This window comes from Chroicocephalus ridibundus, chromosome 9 (assembly GCF_963924245.1).
Source record: "Chroicocephalus ridibundus chromosome 9, bChrRid1.1, whole genome shotgun sequence".
Taxonomy (NCBI): domain Eukaryota; kingdom Metazoa; phylum Chordata; class Aves; order Charadriiformes; family Laridae; genus Chroicocephalus; species Chroicocephalus ridibundus.
The window spans coordinates 20,888,848-20,903,977 of NC_086292.1; the positions used below are offsets into that span (position 1 = coordinate 20,888,848).

Consider the following 15,130-nt stretch of genomic DNA (forward strand, 5'->3'; position numbering starts at 1 on the left):
CAGTCAATCATCATCTTTTTGCTCACACTGTTGAGCAGTTTAAATTAATAATCATCTCTAAATACAACACACGCATCATATAGCAACACAGATATTATTACGTATTATACACAGAAAGAGAGTTAGAGCCAGGTATCATTAATCTTAAATATTTATATTTTCCTGGAACAACTAGTTGACAGCTGCTTAAGCTACTGGCAAACTGTCTGCCTTAAGTATTTTCCCCCTTTCTTTTGGCACTATGCCCCTGGCTTGGGTTCAACTACACATTGCAGAGACCATTCAGAACAATAACTACACACTGTCTCGTAAAGTCAGCTGGGGAGCACATTCCCCTTCCACTCACGCCTGCAGCTCATTAACAATAAAGTGACTTACACGCATTTGCATGGATAGGGGAAATTAGCTCCACTATGGATCAGATGACTTTCTTGTCCTTGCTGGAGCCCCCCAGCGCACCAACCGAACCAGTGCAAAACTCAGTTCACAGACTGGTATTTGGAGTAACAGGAGGAACCACAAAGAGCTTACGGGGAGATAAAGCTCAGGTTCTGCTTGCCCTTCATATTATCTATATTTTATTCGGACGTTTTATTCTGTTTCACGCTCCTTGCCCTGTTTCGACTAAGTTTACCCTGGGCTGAATGGCAGCAGAGGACGAGCAGTGCCCAAGCTGAACTCCAGCAGCTTTGTTCATTAACGTGTCTCTGATTCCTCTTCCTCCTGTGCCACCTTCCTCTGCCATGTGGTACTGCAGTAACTCCTGCAAGAGAGCACAGCGATTTTAAAAAGGGGCGCAGGGGGGCAGCAGGACTATCATTTTGAGGTAGGGATGTATGAAGGCTGATTCCCAGTGCCCTGCACTGTATTAAAGTCATTTAGGGAAAGGCAAAAGGGACTGGATGCTCTGTGGTCCCTTCACCTCATCGGAGCTGACTTCATGCTTCGGTGGGCTCAGTTTCACCGCAAATGTTGTTGGCAATGCAAAACAAGCAGAGGGTAAAACAGTCCCTGGCCTGGAGAGATACTATCTTCGTAGCATTCTGCATCATCTGTCCATGAAACACTACAGACTTACAGACTTGCGCCGGAAAGAATGATGTATAATTATTGTGGCTGTGCAAGGGAAGTCATGGGGAGCCTGTGAGCACGAAGGATGAGCAGCTAGGTAACAGACTAACAAGCAGGATGCCCAGGTCCCACTAAAGAACTAACAAAAGGCCTACGTGAGATACCTATGGTATTGTTCAAGGAAGACGCGCAGACCAGGAAATGCCTAAATATAGCATTTAAAAATCATAGAATCATTTAGGTTGGAAAAGACCCTTGGGATCACCGAGTCCAGCCATCAACTCCACTCTACAAAGTTCTCCCTTATACCATATCCCCCAACACCACATCTAAACTACTCTTAAACACATTCAGGGATGGTGACTCCACCACCTCCCTGGGCAGCCTATTCCAGTGTCTGACCACTCTTTCTGTGAAAAATTTTTTCCTAATGTCCAGCCTAAACCTACCCTGCTGCAGCTTAAAGCCATTCCCTCTTGTTCTATTGCTAACTACCTGTGAGAAGAGACCAGCACTAACCTCTCTACAATGTCCTTTCCAGTAGTTGTAGAGAGTGATGAGGTCTCCCCTCAGCCTCCTCTTCCTCAAACTAAACAGTCCCAGCTCCTTCAATCGCTCCTCATGAGATTTATTCTGCAGGCCCTTCACCAGCTTCGTTGCCCTCCTCTGCACTCGCTCCAGCACCTCGATATCTCTCTTGTATTGAGGTGCCCAGAACTGGACGCAATACCCAAGGTGTGGCCTCACCAGTGCTGAGTACAGGGGGACAGTCACCTCCCTACTTCTGCTGGTCACACTATTTCTAATACAAGCCAGGATACCATCGGCTTTCTTGGCCACCTGGGCACACTGCTGGCTCATGTTCAGCCGCTTGTCAATTAGAACCCCCAGGTCCTTTTCTGCCAGGCAGCTCTCCAGCCACAATGTGTAGAGTGAACTCAACACGTGGTATCACTAATGACTGGCGCTCTAGTGTGTGCTTAGCATACGGATAAAATAATTAACCCATTAAAAAGTGCATGAAAGACAAGCGGCAGAAGATGCTAACCAACAGGAGAAGCAAGAACTGCAGTACCAAGGGCTGATGCAGCATACCTAAATGGGGGGAAAGCCCGGATTCTCCATATCGGGGCAATGGCTGGAAGCTACTCCACAGTTTGCTGCTGAAGACCTTGCGCTGTGCTTGCGACTTGTATCAATATAGCAGCTGAACCAGCAAAGAACACAGTAAAAGCAAAATTGAGTAATTTGGAGGGAGAAGTGGGCCTGGAGCAGTCTGCGTTAATACCGACCATGCGGCCAGCTGGAGGAGACCTTGGAGCAGTCCTGGGAAAAGGAGAGAAATCACAGCTGTGAACAAGAATATGTGCACCTTACAAAAACACTGACAGGTTTTTATCTCATAGCACACCAAATCCATCCAATAGCATTAAGTCAATGTATCAAATCCATGACTTTTCCCTGGCAGTTTTAGCAATTTTGGAAAAAATAGCTTTAGCCACTAGTGGTCGTTGTCGCCCTGCGCAGCAATAATTCCCAGAGTTGGCGCAGGGAGGGAACACGGCCAAGTATTTTCCACGAGTTTATTTTCATCGGGGACAAACCACAGTCAAAATTTTAAAGTCAAGCATAAAACGGTTGCCCTGCTCATTCATCAGATGAAGGGGTGTTACATTTACCTCTGCCTGTAAATTATATTCAGCGTCAAGGAAAACACAACAGTTTGACAACAATTAGGTGTCGCAGTGAATTGAAGCACTGCAGCTAGCCAAGCAGATGCTGCTTTGTTTACGGAGTTTGTGTAAACACTGATTTTGATGCAGCTCCTTTTATCCCACGTGCACAAATGTCTCCCAACCTAACGACGGGCGATTGCAACATCACAGGAAAATATGATCCCCGGTTTTGTGGAAGTTTTGGGTGTTTGCCGAGTGAGTGCTCAGACAAAGCAAGTGCTCAAACAAAGCAGATGCTGCTTTCTCGAGCTTCCCCCAGACAAAGTCTCTACAGTATATAGAGTTAAAAATTTAGGCCCAGATTGACAAAGGGACTTTTAAGGGCTGAGCTTTTAGGTATCCAGCTGGTGGAGCAGAATTCACAAATATGAGTAGGGCACTGATGGGGGCGGGGGGCTGCAAAGCATATTTCAGTGCTGCGCAGAGTTACCCTGGCTACTCCATATCAGCCAGTTCAGGCAGTGGAAACGGTACAGCCACTAGCCCTTCTATAAGTGCCACAAGGTGTACAAAAGGTGACCGCAACTACAATTGACAAGTTGGACTTTGTATGTCGAACTGACTGCACTGGTGAAACCTCAGTAACTATGGTCTCGGAGATGCTCTGGCCGCCAGGCGTAGTTTTTATGGCTCTGTGACACAGAATTACATGGTTAAACTCTGTCTTAATTATTTTTTTAGGAACTTGTGATTTTGGAGGGTTTAAATCTCAGTTCCCTTTTAGGATCTACATTCATTAATAAAAAAATAATAATAATAAAGAAAAGTTCCATCTCTTTCCCAAGCTTTGTTCCTTCCTGTAGCAGATTCACTCCACAGCCTAAATCCTCCTTCTCCAGACAGTCACATCTACCTGTTTTATGCCCAAACGGGACTGAGTCACCTAAGAGAGACACTAAAGGCACCTCCCGCTTTCCAACTACAGAACCAGATCGCAGACACTTACTGCCTACCCCACTGGGGTCGCCGTACAGCCCTATTTCTAACCCACCTCAGAAGGGAGCCAGCTTTCAAGAACAAATGCAAACTCTCTGACGAGGGTAAACGCAAGTTCTGCATTTTCTGGAGGGGCTATTTTCCAAGTTCCACATTTATAACAGTATTATCAAAGCTATTCCACAAGATTAAGCCCAATGGCTAGAGGAAGAATGCTCTCGTTGAGCAATTTTACTAGAGGAAGGGTTAATAAGAAATGAAGACAAAATTAGGGGAAAGGATGAATACAGTAACTGCCTTCAACTTGTTCCAGTTACCTGCATTTTACAGAAGATAAATTGAATTATTGTAAAAACCTTGACCTTTAGTAAAATGTCATATTACTATTACCCTCCAATTTTAATCACTAATCAATGCTATAAGAATACCATACCTTTTGCCCTCTTTCTGCTGGCTTCAAAACAACATTTCTGAAACTAGAAAGCCACAGCTTTCTGTGTAAAACTACTTCAAAAAGATGAAGATTTGAATTAACCATGCATAACTACACGTGTGTATAAATGTATACCTGTATATACTCACACACCATTTCCTTTCACATGGGCAGGAGCTTTTCAGCTTGATTCAGTGGGGCCAGATATCACCAATAAAGGAAAATCCAAGTTCCAGTTAGGAACTTTCTTTGGGATAAGTGTGTGATTACCACCCATTTTAAACATTTAGCAGCGTTTCCACATTTCGCCCATCCCCCTGGTTAAAGAACACATGAAACACATTACCCATGGATGCACACTGAGAGGGATGGACTGATTGGGACAATCTGATAGAAAAAAAAGGGCTTAAAACAGATTTTAAACAATGTGGGAAAAGGTTGCTAAAAAACTGACCTAAGATTTGATTCAGATTTCACTGTTGTCGTTAGGAATTTCTCCATTGAGTTGGCCTGGCTTTGGCTTACGTCTCAAGACTGTAAAATGAGAAAAGGAAGGAGGAACTCGGATTTTGCAGAACCCTCATGTCGTCTCCATCGTGAGCCTCCTGCAAGCCTTCAGAAGCAAGTGTTACTACTACACAGACCATAAGAGAGAGACAGCGAGCACCAAATTTCCAAGTGCCTTCCTCATTCAGGTTTAGGAAACCATTCTGAAGAAGCTGCCTACTTCCTAAAAAAAGTTTTTCTCTTTTCTCGTTGAACTTTTGGAAAGAAACATACCCAATACTCTTCCATACTCCAGTGGCAGATATAATCAAGTATGATCATACCATTCATGCAGAAGGAGATGTTCTAGACACCCTGTTTGCTTACTTGCAGACTGTCCCAAAGGCTATGCACTCATTAAAAAAAAAAATACTGTTAAAAAAAATTAATTTACTTTAAATCCAGTTCTGCATAATTCCATTTTAGTGCAATCTATATTCACGCAAGCATTTAAATATTCTATTAAAATGGATCTGTCATCAAATAATGTGGAATCCAGCGAAGTAATAGCTACCATCTTAGTGCTAAGCCTCCATCAGAGTCACAACGGTGCCTTGATACCCCCTTCATTTATTTCCAATTCTGGCACCTGTAACCATGGCAACATACACTGAAACCTTTCAAGCAGAACAGAACTGACAATCACAATAACAGCGCAAAATACCTGAGGGGGGGGGGGGGGGGGATGTGGGGGGGGAAGAGGAGAGGCACAAGCAGGTAGTTGTTGAAATTAAAAGCTAATGACAAGAAAACAGCTGGAAACAAATGCTGGCTCACACGACCGTATTCTCTAGGCAGATTAATTTTTGCGAACCTGGTCTGCTCCGTCTTATTAGCCGTGCAGCTATGGAAAGGGAGGGAAAATAAATATTGCTTCAGCAGGAAAGTAGAAGCGTGAACTTGAAAAAGTAAGTTGCCGCAAATAGAAAGCAGCTGTTTATCTGTTGCACGCAACTCCAGGAACGTTCGACATTAGCCCATGGAAAAGCAGGTATTTTTTCCAAAGGCAAGGAGTCACAAACGTGTTTCGGAGAAACATCATCCAGCAAAAAAAAAAGAGAGAAAAGTCACCTTTTAAAGTGATTCTAAAAGAATAATTCCATTAGCCTACATCAAAGAAAAGGTCTGAAATGAGCAGGAGTTAATAAACCATATATGTGTAAACTGGGATAACTTCCTAGACATTTAAGGGATCTAATTAGCATTTGAATGCTGTGAAGCAAGAAAGGGAAATTCTATCTTTAAACCGTAACAATCAAAACTAGAAATGAGATTGACCTGTGCGGGAGAGCCAAGCAGGACGCAGCTGCAAGGTTAGCTTCGACGGTTTATGGGGCTGGAGCTGAAAAACCACAAAGATCAAGGCCATCACGAGACCTGCAGGGAAGGGTTGTAGTTTTTATCCGTTACCCTGTGAAGCTGAATTTAGAGAAGGGAACGAGAAGAAGAGATGGACCGACCGACAGCAGCCTCCCCGTTGCAGCACCCCGTTCGCCTCACAAGCCATGACTCGGGCATCAAAACCAACAGGAGAGTCAGTGAGTAAGGCTCGCCGAAAAAGAGGAAAGAAAAAAATAATACAAGACAAAAGCAAACAAGATGTTAAACTAGACAGTCAAGGGAAAGAGGCAGCGCACCCAGGGATTTCCCTGCTAAGAAGTTATAACCCCCAAGAAACCAACACGAGCTATTTCACCAAACCTTGCTTTGAGATGGCGTAACCGTTGCCTAAGGGGCTTCATACGCGCTCAGAAAATTGCATATTATATTTCGCCTGCTACAAACCATGTGTCCTCCTTTCAGATACCTTTTTCATCCTTAGACATCAGAAGGAAACACAAAAATACCGCAGCAGGTATTAGGCAGGATAAAGCCCATACTTGGACGGGACAGAGTGACAGCAAACGGGACAGGCAGAACTGGCTGCAGACTGTGCAAGGCCCGAACCCTGCAAACATGTAAATATGCACAGGGGAGGTCGGATGGTCCAGGATCGGACACTGCAGCCAGTTCTTCTTCCTTTTCAGTGCATGAAGAGAAGGACATAAAACTGTGGTGGCCCTGGCCCACCAGTGCTCCATCTCTCTGGCTGAGGGTGGTGGAGAATCTGTGTTGTCCTGCTCAGGGCAGTTTCATCCACTTCACGCTGGGTCAGAAGACTGGGAGGAGACTCCTGGAAAACCAGAGCTAGCCACAGGAGCCTGAGGAGGGCCTCTTACTCCATGGGGTGGCCGGGACCTCACTCCTCACAAAGCACCCTATGCTCTGCCTTGGGTTGTGTTTTCCCTTTTCCAGGAGTGCTTGCAGAGACCCACAGTCCTTAATCCTGTGAAGCAGTAAATGCACCAGGCACCTCCTAGTTTCACCACGGTGCATGGTTGTGTCTCCATGATGAAGCTCCTGGTGTCACTGGGGATCATATTTCCCACTGCTGATGATCCACCACCCAAGGGCTGCAGCAACCGGTGACATGGAGGGAACCAGGAGCACTTACTTTTAGGGCAGGAAGCAGAAGGTTGGTCCATTCCTCTTTTCCCCTGTCTTTTTTTTCATTCAAATCTTGTGCAACAAAGACTGGTGCAGGGTTCAGCAGAAGCGGAGGAAGATCTGGACTTGAAATGGAGAACACCAAAATAGAGAAGAGCTGGGATGTGCGTGAACATTCATGTTCTGAGAAAAGAGTTAGTCTCTCCTTTCTCACTTGCTTCTCAGGGGGAAAAATGTAACTTTCAAGCCACAGTACACGAAGAAGCTGTCATTCACTGTCATGTAGGAAGCACCTTATTCTCCTTTCTCTGGGAAATTTCCTCAGCCACTGGATTTTCTAAAAGAGAATATTTTTCCTCTACCATTGTGTCTCATTGACTCCTATTTTCTTCTTTGTCATTTATAAGAGTCTTTTTCCTGACCTCCAAGAATGTTCTGAGCTTTCCAACCGATTTCTCTAATGCCTTCAGGTTAATGCGGGTTCAGCGATGGCAGAGTTTAACAGTGGCTTTGCAAGCAGCAGTCGCTCAAAAGGTGTGGGAGCAACAGGAAGGGATCATAGAATCACAGAATGGTTTAGGTTGGAAGGGACCTTAAAAATCATCTTAGTTCCAGCAACCCTACCATGGGACACCTCCCACCAGACCAGGTTGCTTCAAGCCCTGTCCAGCCTGGCCTTGAACACCTCCAGGGATGGGGCAAGCCACAGATTCTCTGGGCAACCTGGGCCAGGGGCTCACCACCCTCACAGCAAAGAATTGCTTCCTGATATCTAATCCAAATCTCCTCTCTTCCAGTTTGAAGCTGTTGCCCCTCATCCTATCACTACATGCCCTTGTAAAAAGTCCCTCCCCAGCTTTCCTGGAGCCCCTTTAGGGACTGGAAGGGGCTCTAAGTTCTCCCTGGAGCCTTCTCTTCTCCAGGCTGAACCCCCACAACTCTCTCAGACTGTCCTCACAGCAGAGGGGCTCCAGCCCTTGGATCATGTTCATGACCAACTCTAGAACCCCTCCAATAGGTCCATGTCATTCTTGTGCTGAGGACTCCAAAGCTGGACACAGTACTGCAGGTGGGGTCTCACCAGAGTGGAGTAGAGTGGCAGAATCTCCTCCCTTGACCTAATAAGAAAAACTAGACAAGGGATAAGAAAAACTAAACAAGCGCAAACCACAGGACAAAGCCTGCTTCATCTTGCAACCTCCCTGGACATGATTTGCTCCAGCTGGAGCTCACAATGGACCACTGTGCTCCACCTGCACAGAGCTGCACATCAGTACACCCCACACACGTACGCCACATGTCCTTCAAAGTCTTGGTTTCCAAAGCCTCGGCTTCCCAAAGTCTCAGCTTGCAGACCTGACTCTTACCCATTCCATGAAGTCTGGAACCCACGGATGCCAAGGCCAAAGGAGAAGGTGGCGATCCTCTTTAATCTGAACTCCTGCATAACACAGCATTTCACCCCACGACCCCTAGAGATAGTTGAACAATTTGCACTGTTACAGAATCTTCTTGAAAAAGACATTCCACCTTGAGCTAAGGACTTTCAGTGGTAGAAAAGTTACTGTGCCCCTTAGGAAGCTATTTCAATGGTTAATTAATCTCACTTTAAAAATGGCCTGCTTGCTTTCTGATTTTCGCTGACTTCTTCAGTTTCTAGTTACACGATCTTGTTATACTTTTAACAGACATTTAGTAACAGGTTTTCTGTCTTTCCTAGGGCGCTGACAGACCAAAAATTTTAGCTACCCATTTTTTTCAAAGAATCTAATTAATGCTCCAATAAAGACGACCCTTTTATTTCAAAATCTCGTTAGATCAGTTTTATAGAAAGATATCCACTTATTCTTGGATTGCTACGAACGGCAGCAGTGAAACCATTTGCATCCAGTGTTCCTATATTTCTGCATTCACTTTCACCTAAAAGTAAATGTGTGAAAATCTCAACTGGCTCTGAATTTAAAGATTTTTATTTCACTTTGCACCTTCAAAGCTAACTCATTATCATCATTTGGGGTAAAACTGCAGGTTTCATTGCTGTAATGAAAATGTTAATATCCTGGACTTAGGTAGTTCTGACCAGGAAGCAATCTGACACTGTTCCAAATATTTATTTATTTATTTATAATTCTACATTCTTTGCCATCCCAAACTTTATATAGCGAGAAAAGCAGTCACTAACCTAAAATGTTTTGGAGCTGTGAAAGCAGAATGCTTTACCTCAAGTTTGACTTCTCAGAAAGTATAAATGAGCTAATATTTCAAAAGAAAAGGTCCTTTACAGTTGAAAAATGAAACTTGTTCATTGTTGCTATTTCAGATTTTTTTCCCTACTTTGTTTTCAGAATGGTTAGATTATTTGTAATCTATTCATTCTTGCAAACATCTTTTAATTTGGCGAGTTTCAGTTTTCTCATAGAGAATATTTCATCAGCTATTTGACTTGGTATCATAGGGCATTTTTCTGGTTTAGAAACTAAAAATACACCAAGGCAGCCTGGCAAAAGTTATCACAAAAGGATACTAAACCAACAAAAATACACGTTTGAAACCCCAAGTACAGCAGGATATCATCAATGAGCAAAGCTTTTCTAAGAGTCCCACAGGGACCAGCTCCTAGCCCAATACCTTATTGGGGCTGCAAAGAATCACAGAAACTACAGAATCCCAGACTGGCAGGGGTTGGCAGGGACCTCTGGAGATGATCCAGTCCAACCCCCTGCCAGAGCAGGGTCACCCAGAGCAGGTGGCACAGGAACGCCTCCAGGCGGGTTTGGAATGTCTCCAGAGACGGAGACTCCACCACCTCTCTGGGCAGCCTGTGCCAGGGCTCTGCCACCCTCACAGCAAAGAAGTTCCTCCTCATGTTGAGGTGGAACTTCCCATGGTCAAGTTTGTGCCTGTTACCCCTTGTCCTGTCCCCAGGCACCACTGAAAAGAGCCTGGCCCCGTGCCCCTGACACCCACCCTTTCAGTATTTATACATGAATATGGGGAAAGTCAGAAGGGGAATAAGGCAGCCCAGCGGAAGGTGATCTGGATAAAGCCAACTGGATACAGAAAAAAAAAAAGGAAAAAAAATATAAAAAACCAAATTTATTGTGATGAGATTTGGTAGGCAGAAAGTACCTAGGAGGCAGAGAGGCTTTCCCGGGAAGCCATGGTGACCCACATGCCTGAGCTCGAGCTCTCAGCACAGGTTGTATCAGGAGGAGTTTTCCCGAGGGCTGGGAGCGAGGTCTCTGGCAGGGAGCTTCAGCAGAAGGCTGCTGGCGTATGCCCCTACATCCCCTCCCAGCGCGCTGCAAATTTTGCTGGCCTCCCAGCAAGCGGTGGCCTGTCACTCAGCACATCACACGCCGCCTGCTCTAATTCGAGTTCATTTCAATGCGCCACGCACTGATTCTTGGTGCCAAGAGAAAAGAACAGTTTGAAGCAAGATATCTCAGGCCTACCCGGAGCAGAGTCCAGGTAATCAATACAGCCCACGTTAAAAGTAATAGTGTAATTGATTACGATTTGTCACCCGCAGGCGCTGTTAGGGATACAGCAGAGAAAGGGAAAATGGCAATAGTTGCTTCATAAAGGCACGAATGCCAAGTGAGACAATTCTGAAGTGAGAAATCGTATTGTTATTCGCTTCCACCAGCTGTGCCTGACTGCCCAGCCAGGACGGCAGTACCACAGCAGGAAAGTATATGGCTATCAGCACTCAATGCCACCACCCCATGAGCCCAAAGACAAGTCCTAGGGCCTGATTCCCTATAACCTGCCATACGTGGCTGAAGCTAGGACGGTAAGGAAGTGTAATAGTACAAGGTCAGCTCTCTGATTGCACTCCCTAGCTGTAAGAGGCTGTCCCCAAGAGAACAGAAAGCCCTAACAGCACTGTAAACATAAAATCTCAACTGAAAGTCCAGCTCTTCTGTTAAAATGATCAGGATTGTCTTACTTGGACCAGCCACCCTCTGTCGCGTAACTATGAGTCCCAGAAGTTGTTCTCACTTACACGTGCTCGCTTGCCCAGCATTATTATTACACCTGGGTGCATCCCATCCAGGTGTCCCTTCCACCCCAACACCACCATCCCCACGCCACCAAATCAGGATATGGCAACAGAATGGCACCATGACACTGCTACCTCTTCTTTGACATCCTGGAAATCTCCACCAGGATAAAGCAGGAACAAGCAAGCACAACTATTACGCACCCTGTTTCTGCCTTAGGACTGGTGTAAAGGGCAGGAGCAGAACCCAGGATCAGGGCTTTACAACTGTCCGGCTGTCACCTTTCTACCAGTGGAAAATGTTTTGGTTTTTTTTTTTTTTTTCAAGTTGTTCTATTTTAAACTCATGCTTTATGACTTCAGAATTAGGGCTGAATCCCATTAGGGAGACAAAAGGCTCCTTGTAGTTCATACACGTCTAATAGTGCGAGAGATAGAGAGACTATTATATTTGGCACAATATTTAGAAAAATTAATCCTCAAGTGCTAAAGATTTGAGGGATTAACAGAGTGAGTGACAGTTGAGCTCATCCAGCCTACATCCCTGGATTGCGCAGCAAAACCATTTGCCTTCAAGCTGAACGTGTTCCTCACTTCCACCCGAGTCAGCACAATTCCTGCTTTCATTGCACTCGGGTCCCCGGGGGAGATCAACAAACTAATAAATCCTCATTTCATGGTGGTTTGCAAAATTGTCATGTTATGTTCATTTCTAAGATTTGCTACATCCTTTCCTCCCTTTGTAAAGGAAAAGACATATCACACATACAGAACGTATTACATTTTTAAACCTTCAAAATTTGATCTAAAAGTCATTGAAACTGTCCATTTTCAATGAAAAACAACGTGTAGCAGTCACGCATGTAAATGTGTCCACAAAGTATCATCCAGACGCTCCCAAGAACCTAGGAGAAGACCTAACAAGAGGGAGACCTTCTCTACTGTATCATTCTTCCCTTGCACTAATTTCACGCAGCAGAAATACGACTATTTCCCTGAACTAAATGGGGTGGAACGAAGAGGGGAGACACGCTCCCATCTCCAATGACTGTTGGGGGGATCCTACAGTAGACAGTGGGGAAATGGGAAGAGGTGGCCCCGGTGCTGGAAAGAGGCACTGCCATGAGCGTGGCATCACTGGGCAGAAGATCCCCAGCCGAGCAGGCAAGACCTGATAGGGAAGGAGATGGAGACTTCATGGTTGCCATGGCAGTGGCAGCATGGGGCCATGGCAGGAGAACAAGAAATATTCACTGCAAGCTTCTTTTTGTAGCTTCATAAAAAAAAAATCTGTGAAAATAGCTGAAATAAATTTACAATGAATATTTCCACTGTCGCGGTACTCTGGAGTCGAAGCAACACACGAGCACCAGCACATTAGACAAGGTGCAATTTTGCTCTGAGCTGTGCAACTTTGTAGAAACCAACGAGGTTACAAGGTTATGCCCAAAAGGATCTTACGAATCACCATGCTAATGTGTTTCTTGCCTTTCAGGGTTTAAGATATTACAACAGGAGGAGAGGTCTTTCAAGAAATGCTGTCACCCAGGCGGATGGCAGAAATCACCCAGTGTTGTGCAAAACGGAGCCACTTACTGCCCTCCACACAAATTCTTGCAGGGAAACTGCACGTGGCAGGATGTTTTGCCATCTATTTTCCCCAATTATCAGCTTATTCCCACAGCCAGTTTTGGAAGGTGACATCCACTTGCAGTTCCCGGGGTACAGGAAAGGGCTCATGTCCTACATCCTGAGGTGTAGATGGAAAATGATGGATAAGCTCTGCAAGCTGGCTCACGCTTGCATTACAGAGGGGGTTTTTAGGAACAAACAATGGGAAGACACTTTCAGAGCAACTGGAATATTTAGATTAGGTATTAGGAAGAAATTCTTTGCTGTGAGGGTGGTGAGCCCCTGGCCCAGGTTGCCCAGAGAAGCTGTGGCTGCCCCATCCCTGGAGGGGTTCAAGGCCAGGCTGGACGGGGCTTGGAGCAACCTGGTCTGGTGGGAGGTGTCCCTGCCCAGGGCAGGGGGTTGGAACTAGATGATCTTTAAGGTCCCTTCTAACCCGAACCATTCTATGATTCTATGGCCTGTAACTGTGGAAAACTGCATGTCACCATGAGATGCCACTGCAAAGGGTCTCCTGTGGATGGAAGATCCAGTCTAACTAGAAAAACCTCCAGAAGGAACAGGGATTTTCTTGCGAGCACAGAAAGTACCTTCATCTGTGTATGACCATCACTACTAGTGAGCTACTTCCCTATCCAGCATTCACAGGACCCACAGCTCCCAACAGTGGATCAGATCAGGATCTTTATGAATAAAACATAAATTTCAATGTCTTCAGGGTAAGAATACACCTGAGAACTGTCCTTTTGCCAGGCAACATGAGCAGCTACAGCACAGTGTGGGGACGGGGAGGAGAGCGTCCAGCATTGGTCCCTTTTGCCCAGTGACTTCCCCTTCTCTGGGGTGTCTGTGCGTTACAATCTACTGCGCGTGGTGTCATGTGTGGCATTAAATGGAGAACACGAATGTGCCCTCAGTCTTTGGCAATATGTAATGTTTTCTTTTCCTTCCTCAAAGTTGTCCTTTGGCCTTAATTAGCTCACAAGCCTGTTGTTCAAAAGCTGAGATTTCCTCTCTGGATTTCCCCCTGCTTTAGTTCAAATCACATCTAAAGAGCGAGCCATCCTTTCATGAACAGCACCATTTCTTTTGCTCATATTGCCAGCATGGTTAGGGCCTTATCAAATCTCTTCCCTACTGTAATATTTCTTTTCAAGGTAGCTCACTAACCCTTACCTGTTTTTCATTTTGACCTGCAAATAGCAAAATACCATCAACCGGAAAAGATAATTACTCACTTGTGAAAGTAAGTGTTATTTTTTTTTTATTCTATGATATGGGCAATACAAATGTCACTCCAAGTCAGGCTGTATTAAGTAGTTTCATGTCACATGACACAGTGTGAATTGACACACGCTGTGCTGTTGTATGAGATCTAGGGTTGCTTGTTTGAAGAGACTTTTTTTCTTTTCTATTTAGGAGAAGATATTAGGTACTATAGATATTACGTGATCCATCCATTAGCCAAAAAATACATCCAGAAAAAGGTATAATTTCTGATATTCACACCAAAAGAAAACCTGAAAATGACTGCTTGCTCCTAACATATCTACTGATAGTCAGCTTATTCCTTACTGCTTGTTAAAGAGAATAAAAACGAAGGGAAGATGCTACATCTGTACATAAATACAATTAATATGAAAAAATAAAATCAAAAAAACCCATGCAGATTCCAAAAGTCAAACTAAATCAGGGACACAGTAAGTTTTACTTTATATTAATTACTGGTAGCACACTGAAAAGCCTCTTATGAGTTTCAGCATTGTTTCATTTTTCAATAATTTATGGAAAAGTCAAGGAGTAACCAGCAATAATCCTCACTCTGCTAATCCACACACTAGATCCTTATTACCCGATTATCCAGTGCCACCAGCCTCTTCATCACTCAAGTTTTACTAGAAAATGTTGGGATGGGACAAGAGAGTTAATTCCTTATTTAAATCACACGTAAGAGCACTTACAATAAAGAACTGAAATCAGAACACCTGTATGGATGTTAGGACTTGACTCAAATCCCCTTTCAGTCAAGTCAGATCTACCAACTCAGTCAAAATCCCAATCAAAGCTCATTAAACCCATGCATACAAGCCTTGTTTGTTTAAAGATTTTCCAGAGCCTGGTACTTTCTGTGAGTCTGGAAAGGTTCGGTGTAGCTCTCTTGTACCAGAACAGAAAGGCTGTCACCACAACCAAAGAGGAACAGAGGGGTTCTCCTGGCCACAGCCTGATTATTTTGGTGCATAAGTCAGCATCCTTTCCCCATTTTCAGAACTAAATGACAAA

The 15,130-nt window shown here is 44.6% G+C and overlaps 1 long non-coding RNA gene across 2 annotated transcripts in view; it reads right to left on the bottom strand.

Annotated features, from left to right (window-relative positions):
- LOC134521162 (uncharacterized) overlaps nucleotides 1–15,130 on the bottom strand; it is a 59,684-nt gene that overhangs the window by 29,137 nt on the left and 15,417 nt on the right. For both annotated transcript variants that reach the window (XR_010072660.1, XR_010072661.1), the window contains exons 3-4: nucleotides 2,167–2,397; nucleotides 635–763 (exon numbers count right to left, since the gene is read on the bottom strand). This is a non-coding gene — a long non-coding RNA (uncharacterized LOC134521162). The remainder of the gene's footprint in view (nucleotides 1–634; nucleotides 764–2,166; nucleotides 2,398–15,130) is intronic.